At 51.9% G+C, this 15571-nt stretch overlaps 1 protein-coding gene across 5 annotated transcripts in view; it reads left to right on the top strand.

Annotated features, from left to right (window-relative positions):
- The first annotated feature begins 5305 nt into the window (after positions 1-5305).
- The window catches only part of ELF4 (E74 like ETS transcription factor 4), a 67100-nt gene continuing 56834 nt past the window's right edge, over positions 5306-15571 (top strand). For all 5 annotated transcript variants that reach the window (XM_060182590.1, XM_060182593.1, XM_060182591.1 and 2 more), the window contains exon 1: positions 5306-5444. The gene's annotated coding sequence lies outside the window, so the exon portion shown is untranslated. The remainder of the gene's footprint in view (positions 5445-15571) is intronic.

Consider the following 15571-nt stretch of genomic DNA (forward strand, 5'->3'; position numbering starts at 1 on the left):
GTCCTCCCCTCCTCCCTGCCCCTGCCTCCCGCAGGTGGGGAACAGGAGGGATGGAACTCAGGTCCTCGTGCACTGTAACGTGTGCTCAACCAGGTGTGCCACCACTTGGCCCTGGGGCTCTGAGATCTCTGTCTGACATTTGCATGTAAAGCCAGCAAAGGAGGCAGACCTGGGTTTAGTGCGGGGATCTAGGAAGGAAGTGTTCCTGGCTGTATAGAAGAGTAGAAGGGCATCTGAGCTTGGCTTGGGGGGGGGCAGTGCCTTTTTAAAATTATTATTTATTTTCCCTTTTGTTGCCCTTGTTGTTTTATTGTTGTTGTAGTTATCATTGTTGTTGTTGTTGATGTCGTCGTTGTTGGATGGGACAGAGAGAAATGGAGAGAGGAGGGGAAGACAGAGAGGGGGAGAGAAAGACAGACACCTGCAGACCTGCTTCACCACTTGTGAAGCGACTCCAATACAGGTGGGGAGCCGGGGCTCCAACTGGGATCCTTACGCTGGTCCTTGTGCTTTGAGACAGGTGAGCTTAACCTGCTGTGCTACTGTCCGACACCCACTTCTTTCCTGACTTGCAGACCTGCCTCTTATTTTAAAAGCTTGATTTCTTTCTCACCTGTGTCTCCAGCATGGGGAGAGCGGGATCTCATATGGAGCAGAATTCGTTGTTGAGACCAGGGGAGTTAGGAGATGAGGGCAGGGTACATGCAGCCAGATTGTGTCTACAGGCCCACTGAGGTGGTTTTCAAAGGAGCACAGGCTACTAGGCGCTGCTTCAAAGAAGGGACTGAGAGTTGCCAACATGGAAAGTTCTGGAAGAAGCAGACGCTTCGTGAAGCCAGGAGGCCCCTCAGCTCCTGCTCCCCTGGCAATACCCCAGTCCTGATAGTCAGGAGTTATGGGGTGTGTATGTAGGGGAAGACAGACAGGGTCGGGGACAGGGGGAGGGGAGACATACTGAGTGCTCAGCGGGTGGCATGGTCTGGGCATCCAGGGCAACTGGAGAAGGGCCAAGTTCCTGCCAAGTCCGGGAGGGAACCCTGGGCAGAGCCGGTGACCTCAGTCCACTGGCCCCACCTGGCTGGAGCTGACCCAACCAGCCTGTGGAAGAGTGAGCAAGAACGAGCGAGCCAGCAAGCCAGGTGGGGCAGGGCTGACAGGGTGGGGAGCAGTGAGGTGGCTCCCAAGCTGACTGACCCAGAGCTGGGGAGTCAGGGAGGCTCCCCAAGTGACCAGTGACTGCTAGGGTGGGTACTGGTGGCATTCCCACAAGCCCTTGGTGCTGGGTCACTGGCAGGTATTAGAGCTCGTGGGCTGGTACTGGCCTCTCCCTGTGCCCTTCCCAGGAGAAGGACATCACCCCGATGGCTCTTCTGGGCCTCCAGGATCCATCTGAAAACACACAGGCACAGGAGGGAACCACCACCAGGCCTGGTGAGGCCAGACTCTGCCAAAGCTGAGTGGGGAGGACTGAATAGAGGAGGAAGGGAGCTAGCTCTTAGGGAGTCACCAGCTGCTTGCTGCTACAGACTTAGGCTGTGGCATTCAGGCCTCACTACAGTGTGGAGAGTTTGTGGCTTTGCCATGTGTGCGGCTCAGGTTTGAGTCTGACCCCACTGCATTGAAAGAAGCTTTGGTGCTGTGGCATCTCTCTCTCTCTCCTTTTCATCTCTGGGTCTCTCTTTTAATATTCTACTTTGTTCTATTTTATTTATTTGATAAGGAGAGAGAAACTGATATGGAAGGGGTGATAGAGAGGGAAACAGAGAGACACCTGTAGCACTGCCTCATGGCTCATGAAGTTTCCCCCTGCAGGTGGGGAACCCTGGTCCTTGAACCCAGGCTTGAACCCTGGTCCTTGCTCAGGGCAACATGTGTACTCAAATAGGTATAGCCCCCCCCCCCCCATGGGTCTCTATTTCTTTGTGTGTGTGTCTCTAAAAAAAGAGAGAAAATAAATATCCTCACTGTAGCCTGGTGAGGTAGGTCCTGGGAGTCCACACTTCAAGCATGATGACAGCGAGGATTGGAGAGTTGAAGTGACTTGTTTCAGGGCTGGTAACTGGTGTGGCTAGGGAGTTCGCTCAGTGGCAGAGCACAGTACTTGCATGCATGAGGCCCCAGGTCCAGTCCCCAGCACTGCATATAGCAGAGCTGAATGGTGCTCTTGTGTCTCTGTCTCTGTCTCTCTCATAAAAATAAAAACAACTAAAGCAGGACCATCAAGATAGCTGACTTGGATAGGGTACTGTTTTGTCATGTGCATGACCCACGTTCGAGCCCGGCCCCCATGCACTGAAGGAAACTTCGGGTCAATGATCTCTCTCACGTTCTCTCTTTTCCTGCCTATGTCTAGCTTAAAAATAAATTAACTAAGCAAATGGTACCACTGGAGTGGGAAGGCAGATCTGCCTGAGCTTAGTGGCCAGTGAACTCTGCACAAAAATAAAGTGCATTTGTACACACAGATGTCCCTGAGTGGACCCCAAGGTCAAGGGAAAGGAGGTGAAGGGATGCCTGGGATTTACCACAATTTTGAGAGGGGAACCTCATAGGCCAAGAGGTCATCAGGCTCTGGACCCTGTGTCTCCAGGACCTGAACTTCCCCAGGACAAAACCTGTCCATGTTGCCAAGAAAGTTTGCTCTTGGCGCTCATTTTGGGGATTTGTCATTTTTATAGGTGGCCCTGGATCTCAAGGGTCAGCCCCCACCCCCACCCCTCAGTCCAGCCATGAGGTCTTTCCCTTGAAACCTGTGATCAGCAACCTCTTCACAGCCATCATCCACCACCACCCCTGCCCCTCCCAAGTTCTGTGTCAGGGGTCATCTTTGGGCAAGTGTGGGATAGCAGGCAGATGCTGGGGGTGGAACCTCAGGCCCCCTGGTCACCTCCAGGGATAGCCCTCCACTTCTACTACTTTCTTATCTTTTAAAAAAATTTTTAGTTTTTAAAAAATATTTATTTATTCCCTTTTGTTGCCCTTGTTGTTTCATTGTTGTAGTTATTATTGTTGTCGTTGTTGGACAGGACAGAGAGAAATGGAGAGAGGAGGGGAAGACAGAGAGGGGGAGAGGAAAGGCAGATACCTGCAGACCTGCTTCACTGCCTGTGAAGCGACTCCCCTGCAGGTGGGGAGCCAGGGGCTTGAACTGGGATCCTTACTCCGGCATTTAACCAGCTGCGCTAAGGCCCGACTCCCCTTATCTTTCTTTTATTTTCTGTTCTTTTTATCAAACCACAGCACCGTTCTGGTTTCTGGTGGTGTGGGGGGATTGAACCTGAGACCTCAGAGGTTCAGGTATGAGTGTCTGTTTGCATAACCATTAAAAGATTAAAATGGGGAGTCAGGTGGTAGCACAGTGGGTTAAGCACAGCTGGTGCAAAGAGCAAGGATCCCCGTTCAAGCCCCTGGCTCCCCACCTGCAGGGGAGTCGCTTCACAGGCGGTGAAGCAGGTCTGCAGGTGTTTATCTTTCTCTCCCCTTCTCTGTCTTCCCCTCCTCTCTCCATTTCTCTCTGTCCTATTCAACATCGTAGACAACAATAATAACTACAACAATAAAACATCAAGGGCAACAAAAGGGAATAAATAAATAAATATTTAAAAAGATTAAAACATTTATTTTATTTCAAAACCAGATCAGAGTACTGCTCAGCTCTGGTTTATGATGGTTTGGGGGCTGATGGATGTCTGGAACCTCAGGCATGGAAGTTTGGTGCATAAAGCATTGTGCTATCTCCCTGGTCCAAAAGAGAGAGAGATTTAATTAACTTATTTATTTGAAAGAGAGCATGAGTGAGAAAGAGAACCAGAGCATCACTCTGCCACGTGTGATAATGGGCTTCAAACTGAGGACCACCTGCTTGAGAGGCCAAATACCTTATCCATAGTGTTACCTCTTGGGCTATAGTTCCATTGTTTTCTGCCAAGGAGATGCCAGAGTTTGAGTCCTGGCTGGGCCCCTTCAGCAGCCTGTACTGTGTAGAGCTGTCAGTTTCCAGAGTGTTTTGGCTGTTGGGGCTGGTAGTGGTGGTGCAGTGGAAGCTGGTTTGGAAGCTGCAGCTGCTCAGAGGAGTTGGTAAAGGAAAGAGAGTATGAGGCACCCAAGCTGAATGAGAGCACCCTAATATTGGACTGTGGGGGGGAGGAACTTTTTCTTAGCATCCCAATTCTATCTGCCTTTACACTTGCTCCCCTTCTTCTCTTGATTCCTATTTTTCTGGGTACCCCTCCACCAAGATCTTAACTTCTCTAAGGTGTCCCCCAAACGCCCCAGTCTCCCCAAGCCATTGATGAGTCTTTGACAGTTTGCTCCTGCTTTTTAATCCTGGTGTCATCTCTTGGCCTCACTCACCGCGCAGCCTGCCCTTCTTAGGGTCCCAACATTCAGGAATGTTTGGCTTCCCGGTACCACTCCCCCCTCACCAGAATGCAGCATGCAAATGAGGTGTGCCAGCAGGAGTGGGGTGCTCCCCTGCTCCCCTGGGAATGAGTTTCTTTGCCTATAGCAGTATGCAGACTGGGGTGGGGGGATTCCTGATAGGAAGGGCCCTGCCTTGGAGCCGGGCACCCCCACAGACTGCCGCAGGGGGTGAGTGGAGGAGGGGGCCGCAGGCCGGGGCGGGGACGGAGCAGTGGTGCGGGGCCCTGGCAAAGCTCCCTCTGCTGTGCTGGCGACCGCGGCGGGCCGGGGGTGGGGTGGGTGGAGGGGCGCTGTTTCCACCCAGCCGCCTCCTCCCTCCCTGGTTCTCTCGCTCACTCGCTCCCTCCCTCCCCAGGACGGCCCGCCCGCGGTCCCTCCCGTCGGTCCCTCCCTCCAGATCTTCCCTCCCGCCCGCCCAGCCTCCTTCGCGCCCGGCCACCGCCTGAGGGGACGTGTGAGTCTCCGGCGCAGTTTCCCCTTTGGCCGGGCGCTCCGGGCTCCGCCGGCAGGGCCCCCTCCCTCCCTCTCCCCTCCCTCCGCGGGCAATCCCCGCACCCCGCTCCCCCCCTCCCCCGGATCCTTCCCTGCGGGCGCCACCGTCTCACCTGGTATTTGCATCGCGCCCTCCAACTTGCCATTGGCGGCGGGACGTGTGGGAGAGCCCAGCGCCTCGCCCGCCCGCCCGCCCGCCCGGACCAGCCTGCCCTGGCGCCGAGGTGAGTCACGGGCGCGGGGCGCGGGGCGCGGGCGGGGAGGAGGGCGGGGAGGACGACGAGCGGCGGCAGCCCCCGCGGCCACCGGGACGGAGCGGGCGCCGCGCTCAACTTCCACTTCTCCTTTCGCCTGTGTCCGCCCAGGTCCCGGCGCCTCTGGCCCGCCCGGTTCCAAGGGGGAGACGGCGGGGCTGGACACCCGCGTCTCCGACCTCCTCCCCTCCCCCCCAAACCCTCGGAGTGGTAAAGGGGACCCTGGCCCGGCCACGCAGCCCGGACACGCAGCCCAGCCTCCTCCCCTGGCCTCAGGTACGTCGATGGCGCGGTGTTCCTCGAAGCCTTCAGGGACCGGGAAAACTTTGCTGGCCAGCCAGGTTGGGGGGGCACAGGATCCCCCCCTCCAGTGCAGGAGTCTGCGGGCCTTCTGGGAGGAGTGGGAGAGCCGCGGCTTGTGGAGTCCCGCCCTTGCCTCACCGCGCGGGGTGTGTGTAGTGTGTGTGTGTGTGTGTGTGTGTGTGTGTGTGTGTGTGTGTGTGTGTGTGTGTGTGTGTGTGTGTGTTGGGGCGGTGGAGGGGTGACTCGGGTTCCTACTCTGGCGTGGACTTAGAATCGATGGTCCGAGTCGGAATCTGAGGGAGCCGGGACTTCGTGACGGAAGCGATGGCTGCAACAGGTCCCCACAAAATCGGTGCCCCAGGGCAGGAGGTTGGGCGGGACTGTGACGGAGAGGTGGCTGGCTTGATCAAACGCTCTCAGAGGCTTCTGGGTCTGGGTGTCTGTGCTACACACACACACACACTCTCTCTCTCTCTCTCTCTCTCTCTCTCTCACCCTGATCTGGGGTAACTGGGTCGCCGAGATAGAAGTAAAATAAGTAAAGACCTAGCCAAAGTACAGACCTTTTGGCAGACTTTCTTAGAGGGAGTGACTTGAGGTTCCTGTGTGGACCTGCTGGATCCATGATCGATCCCCTGTCTTCTCGCAGCCCGGGCACCCCCCCTTCCCCGTACAGTGTGTCCTCCCTCACACCCCCCTCCCCAGCGGTTGCCCAGAGACCTGAGCACCGGGGAAGTGTGTGTGGGCGACTCTCACCACTATGTCTTGGTTCTGGGGACCGCTGAGGTAGGGAGATGCTTTTTTAGTCTTTGGGTCACCACCCCCAGGGCACCCTAATACTAGATGCAATAGGCATGGTTTTCCAACCAGGGTCACCTCCTGATCCCTTGGCACCTGGGCTCCACGGTTCTCCCTACCCCCCCCCAGAGCCCACCACACCCCCATGGCCCCTTGGTTCCTGCCCCCTCATCTCTAGGCCTAATACCGAGGCCTGTCTGGTCCTGCAGCTTCTTCTGGTTAATGTTTGACAGTTCATTGCAGCTAATCATTTTAATTAGCTCTTAAAGTGGGGAGGAACAGTTAACCTTGGACTTCTCGATTTTGGCCTGGTGGGGCCTCACATGGGAGGAGGGGAGGGGAGGTGGGGAGGCAGGAGCGGAAGTGAGGTCACCACCCCAGGGCCCTGAGCCACCGCAGCAGGGCTCCAACAGCTGGTGGGCACGCCCACATGCCCATCTGGGGGACTCACCCCCAGCAAACTGACCTCTGGCCGGAGCGCCAGGTTAGAAGGGGGAAGAGAGGGAGTGGGACCTGGCTCTTCCCTGGCACACTTCAGCAATAAAAATGCCTGGAAAACACGTATCCAGGGAAGAATGCGGAGCCCTCCCCGCAGTTAGTTACACAGGCATTTATGGCAGAGAAACCGCAAATTCGCTGGGACCTGGAGCCACAGGAGACTGGCATGGCAGTCTGCTGCTTTCCCTCCCTGCGGTCTGTCTGGGAGGACACACTTCCCTGGCCGGTGTGGACACCAAGCTGCCTTGCATGTGGCTGTCTCTAGATCTGACTTCAAAGCCCCTGGGTGCATGTCTCAAGGTGGGGGTGGGAGACTGCAAAGCAGGCTCCACGTTGCCACCCTCACCCAGCCTCTAGTTGTGAGCTGAAGGAGTGGCTTGTTTGCAACTATGTCTGGCATGCTTCCCACTACTGCCCTAGGCTGGCACTGGGGAGCTGGCACCCATCTCTGGACATGCTGGGGAACCCCCCCCCCCAGCCTCACTCTACTGGCTGAATGTCCATGGAGGCACAGTGAATGCTGTCTCCCATCCTGTGTTGGGATTTCAAAAGGAGGGTTCTGGGAGTTGTCATTTCTGGACCTGTGTGAGAGAGAGTCCCAAATGCCCCCTAGCCTGCAAAGTCTTGGAACTTTGAACCCTGAGAGGCCCAACAGACACAGACTGATTGCCCAAGGACCTCCTTGCTCCTGAGCTTGGCCAAGGTCCTCGGCACCCCTTAATCCCTATCCCCCCCACTTTGTCCCCAAGGCCAGAGTGTCTGGGTCTGAATCCCAGCCTTGCTTATTTATTTAATTTATATATATTGTTATTGTTATTATCATCTACCTGAGCACTGCTCAGCTCTGGTTTATGGTGGTGCTGGGGATTGAACATAGGACCTCAGAGCCTCAAGCATGGAAGCCTTTTGCAGAACCATCATGCTATCTCCCAGCCCTATATTTTAAATGATTTTTTTTATCAGAGAAAGAGAGAGAGAAACAGAGAGCCAGCCAGCCAGGAGATCACTTCACCACATGCACTGCTGGGACTGGAATTCGGGACCTCATGCTTTCAGAGAGGCCAATGTCTGATCTGCTGCACCACCTCCTGGGTTGCCATTTGTTTGTTTATTTATTTATTTTAAAGATTTATTTGTGACAGAGAGAGAGAGAGAGTGAGAGTGCATGTGCTAGAAGACCACTCTGGCACTTATGATGCTGGGGATTGAACTTGGGGCCTAATGCTGGAGAGTCCAACACTTTATCCACAGGGCCACCTCCTAGCATTATTTGGCCACCTCCAAGTGTTATTTACACTTGGTTGTGTAGCCGATCCTGTGCCTCTGTCTCTTCACCTGTTGATGAGGACTATTTGTGATGCTGGCACCAGGGAGGAAATCCCTTCAAGTACCTATCAAGTACTCAAGTACACACTGAGCCTCACTGCTGTTGCCTACTGAGCAACCAGCACCGTGCTATCATGGCCTTTTTGGCTCGCCCCAAAGCTCCGATTCCACTGGGCAGGTGTTTGCTGAGAGCCAGTGCTGGGCACGGGCAAAGTGGCAGTGAGGGAGCAAGAGAGGTGAAATGGCATTGCTTGCCTTCGGGCACGGTGTGTACCTTTTGGCCCAGGCCAGGGGAGGAGGAGGAGACAGGGAGAGTGGTTCAGTCAGTATATAAATAACCATCATTCAAAGCCAGACTCAGTCTGTCCCAGAGTCAGGGGCTGGGCCATGGGGGTGGGGAACAGGCTCTGAAGTTCTGCAGGCATCTCCTGGCCCAGGGACTCTGGTTGAGTACTGTTCTGGATCCCTGCCCCCCCTGAGTGTGTGTGTGTGTGTGTGTGTGTGTGTGTGTGTGTGTGTGTTGGGGGGTGAGGTGGACAGTGGCCTGCCCTGGGATTTAGGTGGGTGAGAGGAAAGATTAGGCCTGAGTGGGCTGCAGGAGATAAGCATGAGCATTCAGTGACTTCTGGGAGCCACCCAGAACCACCCCCTTGAAATCATCCCTTTAGCCCCTTGGAATGGCAGGTCCCATGCCCGTCTCCGATGTATCCAAACCCCTTCCTCTTCGCCCCTGCCCCACCCAGCTGAGAAGGGCCTTGAGTTGCTGGGTTATCTCTCCAGGATTTGCCAAGCTGCAAAGAGGTTTCTGGCTTTGCTGCCGATTGATTCTTGTGTCCTGGTGCTTGGGCTGCAAACTAGTTCTGCAGGGGAGGAAGAAAACTCATCTGAGCTTCCCAGAATGCCATGGACGCTTTCCTAGGGGTCAGGGGCTGTTCTCATCAACACCAAGCTGCCTGTGGAAGCTCAGGCCGCTGAGGCTTGTAATCGGTGTGCCTGGAGCTGGGGGCCCCCCAGCGCCTGGTTGCCAAGGAACTGCTTGGTCCGGGTGCTGGGGAGGGTTCTGACCTCACAGGGATGGCCTGTGGTTCCATTCAGCAGACATTTATTAGCACCTACTGTGTGCCCAACCTGTGCTAGGCGCTGTGGGGGAGCGGAGAAGAGGAAGGGTGTGTGTGTGGGGGAGAGGAATGACTAAGACACTGAAACAATCAGAGGCAACACTGGCAGCTGGGCTTGGCCAGTTAGGTGCTAATTGCGCTCCTTGGAGCAGGCTGTGGAGGTGGCTGGGCTCTGAGGTCAGCAGTGGCTGGGAAGGGGGGGTGTTTGTGAGGGTGGGGTGGAGGGGGGCTTTGGCCCGACAGAAAAGGGACAAAACACCTTTTCCTTTCTCTTTCCTGGTCACAGGCTGACCTTCAAATCCTGGTTAACTGTATGGCAAATGCGTGTTCCATCAAAGAGCTGGTTGCAGTAGGAACCCCTGAAGGAGAGAGGGAGTGATATAGAGGCACCAGATTCCCCTGCCACCCAAGCTGAAGGAACTTCATTGTGAACTCTGGGGCCCCCATCCACTCCCAAGTGAATACATAGGTTCTGAGGAGAAAGGAAAGGAGACTGGAGGGGCACAGAAAGATAGGAGAGCTGACATGCCACAAGTGTCCATGGCAGGCCTGGGCTGCATGAGGCCCACTTTTCCTGGGCCTCTGGAACGTTCTGGAAGCCCAGAAGTTCAGGAGGAGAGCAGAGAATTTTCATTTTTTCTTTCTTTCTTTCATTAAAGAATTTATTTATGTATTCATGAGAAAGATAGGAGGAGAGAAAGAACCAGACATCACTCTGGTTCATGTGCTGCCGGGGATTGAATTGAGGACCTCATGGTTGAGAATCCAATGCTTTATCCACTGTGCCACCTCCTGGACCAAGAGTTTTCATTTTCTCCACTGGTGGGATCCAAAGGGCTTGAGGAAGTCCCGTCTGTTTCTGTGTGGATCACTCAAGAAACACCAATGGTGAGGACCAGCCATACATTTGCCCTGCTGCTTTCCTTCCCCTGTGACTGGGCTTTGTTAAGGGGGGACACCACAAACATCTTCTCCCCTCTCACTAGGCCCCTACCTCAGCCCAATGCAGCACTGCAAGACCATGCCAGGGTGCTCTGACTCTCTGGCTGGAAAACTGTGTCCTAAGGCGAGTTGCTTGGCAAAGATACCCCAGTCTGCTCCCCAGATGAGGAGGAGGGCCAGGCTGAAGGGAAGGTTTGCCAGGGAAAGTGGTGGACCATTTCTCTCTAGACACTAACAAGAAGCAAGATCTCCCTGAGGTTCTGCCATACCATTTTCTTGTATTCTGTCAGGCACAAATTACCCACCTAGCAAGTGTCAGTTGTTGTTACTACTGTGACTGTTGTCACTGCCGCTGCTATCATTTTCCTTTGACATATCATTGACTTTGTGAGGCTCTGGGAATCAGCCACTTCTTTGACGGTGTTACCCATCCAATCCATTCCTAAAACCAAGATGGCGGGCCTGGGAGGTGGCTGAGTGGATGGAGCATGCAGGAGGTCCTGGGTTTATTCTGCAGCATCTCATGTGCCAGAGTGATACTCTGGTTCTCTCATAAATTAATATGTGAATCTTAAAAACTAACAGATTTTACTAGATCTTTCTGCTAACATTTTGATTACTACTGTACAGAATTAGGAGTGTGTGTGTGTGTGTGTGTGTGTGTGTGTGTGTGTGTGTGTATGTGTGTTTGTGGTGTACAAACTAGCAGGCTCCAGTGTAGTGCAGGACTAGGGTTGCAAGAGTTACTTAGATCCTTTGAGGAAAGGCTTCATGTTTCACCCCTGGGAACAATTTAACAATCGCCAGTTTGTTGTTATTGCCCTATGGAGTGCAGTATTCTGGGAGCTCACTGGCCAACCACCGCTCACTTTCTCTGTTCTTCTTCTAGCGTTTGCCCTTCTTCTGTAGCCAGTCAACAGCGTCAGGTTGAGCCTGATGTCTGCTTGTTGCTGGCTTTGAAAGTGACTGGGATCCATGTGGATTCAGTCGGCTAGGAAGGATCGTCAGTTTCCCCAATAAATGGGTACTCACGGGATGCACCACGAGAAGGTCGATCCAATGCATCCCACTTTCTCTGTGACTTCTCTTGAAAAGATGATGGATCCACCCGTTCTAGGCCAGTGCCCAGCGGTTTTGGCTGGGGGCTGGGCATTACCTTTGGCCTGTTCTCCCACAAACACCTTGGAGCTTCTATCTGTTATCATATGGATGGAGATTGCCTGAGATCCTTGAGGCCACCCACAATGGCAAGAGGCCCAGGTTAAGGTGGACTGTCCTCCTTCTTGGACCACCCCAGAGCCACTTCACTTACTAGTCCCTCCCCACCCCTCAGACTGAACTGCTTAGACCTTGGGGGAGGGGAGCACAGGGCAATTAGTCTTAACCTCCAGTGATTTCTGATGACCTGATAACTAGGAGGTGCTTAGACATAGATTCAAGAGATGAGCTGTCTTTTTTTCCCCATCATGCCCCCAAAAGGTGAGAGCCTAGTTCAGCCCTGCTGATTCAATGAGAAGGTGAGCACAGAAAAGACCTGTCCTATTAGGTGACCACTTTCTGGGTGCCGCACTGATCTTAAAATAATAAATAAAAACACAAGGGGCTGGGTAGTGGTGCACCTAGTTGAGCGCACATGTTACAATGCTCAAGAACCTGGGTTTGAGCCCCCAGTCCTCACTTGCAGGGGGAAAGCTTTGCGAGTGTTGAAGCAGTGTTACAGGTGTGTCTCTGTCTCACTCCCTTTCTGTCTCCCCCTTCCCTCTTGATTTCTGGCTGTCTCTGTCCAATAAATAAGTAAAGATACTAAAAAAAAAAAACTTAAAAATGAAAACACAATAGCTCTAGATCCTTGCTCAGAAGGAGCAAACCCCCATTCCAGATTCTGTAGTAACACATGACAGGCAGAGCTAATGTGCTCACAGGCCATTGGTACTGAAGGTTTGGGCCAAGATGGACTTGGTGACAGAAATAGAGGAAGGTCATGCTTCTCCATCTTTGGCCTGGTTGGGTAAGGCTTCCTGGAGGTGAGAGGGTGACTGGCCTTTCTAAAGAGGGAAGAGAGTGTTGGCTGTGTAATAGGGGCATTCCAGACTAGGTGGGATGATGCCACTGGCATGGGGCTGGGCGAACACTAAGACAACAACAGCCCATTTGAATCAGCACCCTCCCTGTCTCCCAAAGTTCAAATACTTTCTGTCTCCCATTGGCCTTAGAGGATTGTTGCTGGGGCTGGGTACTTGTACAGAGACTCCAGAGTTCCCAGTGGTCATTTTATTTTCCTTTCTGATAGAGACAGAGAGAAAAAGAGAAAAAGAGACACCTACAGCACTCTTCCACTACTTGGGAGATTTCCCCCATGCAGGTGAGGAGGACCAGGGGCTTGAACCTGTGTCCTCATGCATGATAATATGTGTGTCCTACTGGGTATGTCATTGTCAGACACTTATTCTGTCTTTACATGCTAAAATCGTTTCATAGCTAAATTACACAATAATACCACTTAGCACAATGAGCCATTCTTTTAAAATATTTATTTATTTATTTATTCCCTTTAGTTGCCTTTGTTGTTTTTTATTGTTGTAGTTACTATTGTTGTTACTTATGTTGTTGTTAGGACAGAGAGAAATGGAGAGAGGAGGGGAGAGACAGAGGGGGGAGAGAAAGAGAGACACCCGCAGAACTGCTTCACTGCCTGTGAAGCGACTCCCCTGCAGGTGGGGAGCCGGGGGCTCGAACCGGGATCCTTAACACCGGTCCTTGTGCTTTGTGTCACCTGTGCTTAACCCGCTGCACTACTGTCCGACTCCCACAATGATCCATTCTTAGCTGCTATAGGATGCTTGTTATTTTATGCAGTTTGTGAGATTTTTCTTCACACTTTGCTTTGTTGAGGCAACACAAAGCACATAGTGAATACATATTTAAGGCATGCCTTTTAATCTTGTCTGATATATGTGTGTAGTCTTGTGAACCTCCCTCATCCCCCCACCTCCACAGACATACCTGGAAGCTTCCTTGTATACATTTGTGGTTCCATCTTCCTGTCTGGAACAACCAGGATGCTTGGAATGGGAAGTCAGGAAAATTTTTATTGCCACCAGGGTTATCACTGGAGCTCAGTGCCTACATTATGAACATTATTCCCAGCAGCCTTTTATTTTATTTGATAGAACAGAGAAAAATTGAGAGGAGAGAGAGAGGACACTAGACACCCATAGGCCTCCATGAAGTATCCCCCTTGCAGGTGGGGAGATGGAATTGGAACCTGGGTCATTGCTGCTAGGTCCAAAGAATTTTTTTGCTCTTGTCTTCTCTTCTCTTCTCTTCTCTTCTCTTCTCTTCTCTTCTCTTCTCTTCTCTTCTCTTCTCTTCTCTTCTCTTCTCTCCTCTCCTCTCCTCTCCTCTCCTCTCCTCTCCTCTCCTCTCCTCTTCTCTCTCTCTCTCTCTCTCACTCTCTCTCTCTCTTCTTCTTCTCCTTCTCCTTCTCCTTCTCCTTCTTTTTCTTCTTTTTTTGTGCCTCAGTCAGTACTTCACTAGGGCCTGGGGAAGTGGCTCAAAGGTTTCATGAAGCCTGGGTTCATTCCCCACTGCTCAGAGAATAGAGGAATGTTCTTCTCTCTGTCTCTCATAACATCTATTTTTATTGGCTTGACTTATTTTTATTTTTCTATTTATTATCTCTAAAATATTATATTTGTTCATTTGATAGAGACAGAAACTGAGAGGGGAAGGGAAGATAGGGAGATTAAAAAGAGAGACACCTGCAGCACTGTTTCACCAATTGCAAAGATTTCACCCTGCAGGTGGGAACTGGGGGCTCGAACCTGGGTCCTTGCTCACTGTAACATGTGTGCTCAACCAGTTGCGCCACCATCTGGCCCTATTGACTTTTATTTATATATTTTACTTATTTAATTTTTCAGAGCACACTCAGCTCTGGCTTATGGTGGTGTGGGGGAAAGAACCTGGGACTTTGGATCCTTAGGCATGAAAGTCTCTTTGCATAACCATTAATGCTATCTACCCTCGCCCCACTTTTATTTTTTTAAAGATTTATTCATCTAGTAATAAGAGGAGGGTGGAAGACAGAAACCACTTTTGAACACTGGACCTCCAATGTGACACCTCCCAAGCCTGAGCAATAAAATCAATTATAATCAAGAAAAAAGAAGAAGCAGTAGACTTCGGGCTAGAGAGTTAGCTCACCGGGTAGAATCCGGGCTTTGCCTTGTGTGTGGTTCAGATTTGAGCCCCAGCACCACATGGGAGATATTATGGCACCGAGGGAAGATCAGGTGCAATCCCCAGCACCACAATGAGCCAGAACTGAACAGTGCTCTGGGAAGGAAAAAAAAGTCAGGTGCTGTGGTGTTTTTTCCCTTCTCTGTTTGCCTGTCTCTGTCTCTGTCTCTCTTTGAGAAATCTGCCTGGATCAGTGAAAAACATGCATACGTGAAGCCCTGGTTCTGGGGGGGGAGAAAGAAAATTAGTTTTTTTCCAAAGTGGCTTATCTCTCCTGTATGATAGCTCATCTGGTAGAGTGGGCACCTTACCAAGAACAGGGTTCTGGGTTTGAATTCTGGGAACCTACCATCTGGGAGCATCATGGACAGTATCTGTACTGAGGGGTGTGTGCTCCATTGGTGATGGGGCAGTGCTGTGGCCTCTTACTCTCCAAAAAAAAAAAAAAAGAGTAGAAAATTAGACCAAGAGAGGCTGTTCAGCAGTATTGCAGATGTGCAAAGGCCTTGTGTGTATTCTCCAACACCACATGCAAATTTGTCATGATCATAGCAGTCCATTTCCTTTTTCCTCATTTTCCTTTCCTTTTTTCCCTTCACTTTTACTACTGATTTATTTTTATTATTCCCACCAGGGTTATCGCTGCAGCTTGGTGCCAGCACTGCAAATCTACCGTTCCTGGTGGCCATTTGATTTACTTTTTTTTTTTACCTTTCTGTTTTACTTGATAGGACAGATAGAAATTGAGAGGGTCGGGGAGGTGGGCAATAGCGCAGTGGGTTAAGTGCACGTGGCACAAAGTGCAAAGACAGGTGTTAAGGATCCCGGTTCGAGCCTCCGGCTACCCACCTGCAGGGGAGTCGCTTCACAAGCAGTGAAGCAGGTCTGCAGATGTCTGGCTTTCTCTCCCCCTCTCTGTCTTCCCCTCCTCTATCTATTTCTCTCTGTCCTATCCAGCAACGGCGACATCAGTAACAACAACAATCATAACTACAACAATAAAACAACAAGGGCAACAAAAGGGAATAAATAAATATTTTTTAAAAAGCGTGTTAAGTGCAGGTGGTGTGAAGTGGAAGGACAGGGTAGGGATTCTCGTTAGAGCTCCTGGCTCCCCACCTACAGGGGAGTTGCTTCACAAGTAGTGAAGCAGGTCTGTAGGTGTCTGTCTTTCTC

Source organism: Erinaceus europaeus, chromosome X, assembly GCF_950295315.1.
Source record: "Erinaceus europaeus chromosome X, mEriEur2.1, whole genome shotgun sequence".
In the NCBI taxonomy this organism is placed as follows: domain Eukaryota; kingdom Metazoa; phylum Chordata; class Mammalia; order Eulipotyphla; family Erinaceidae; genus Erinaceus; species Erinaceus europaeus.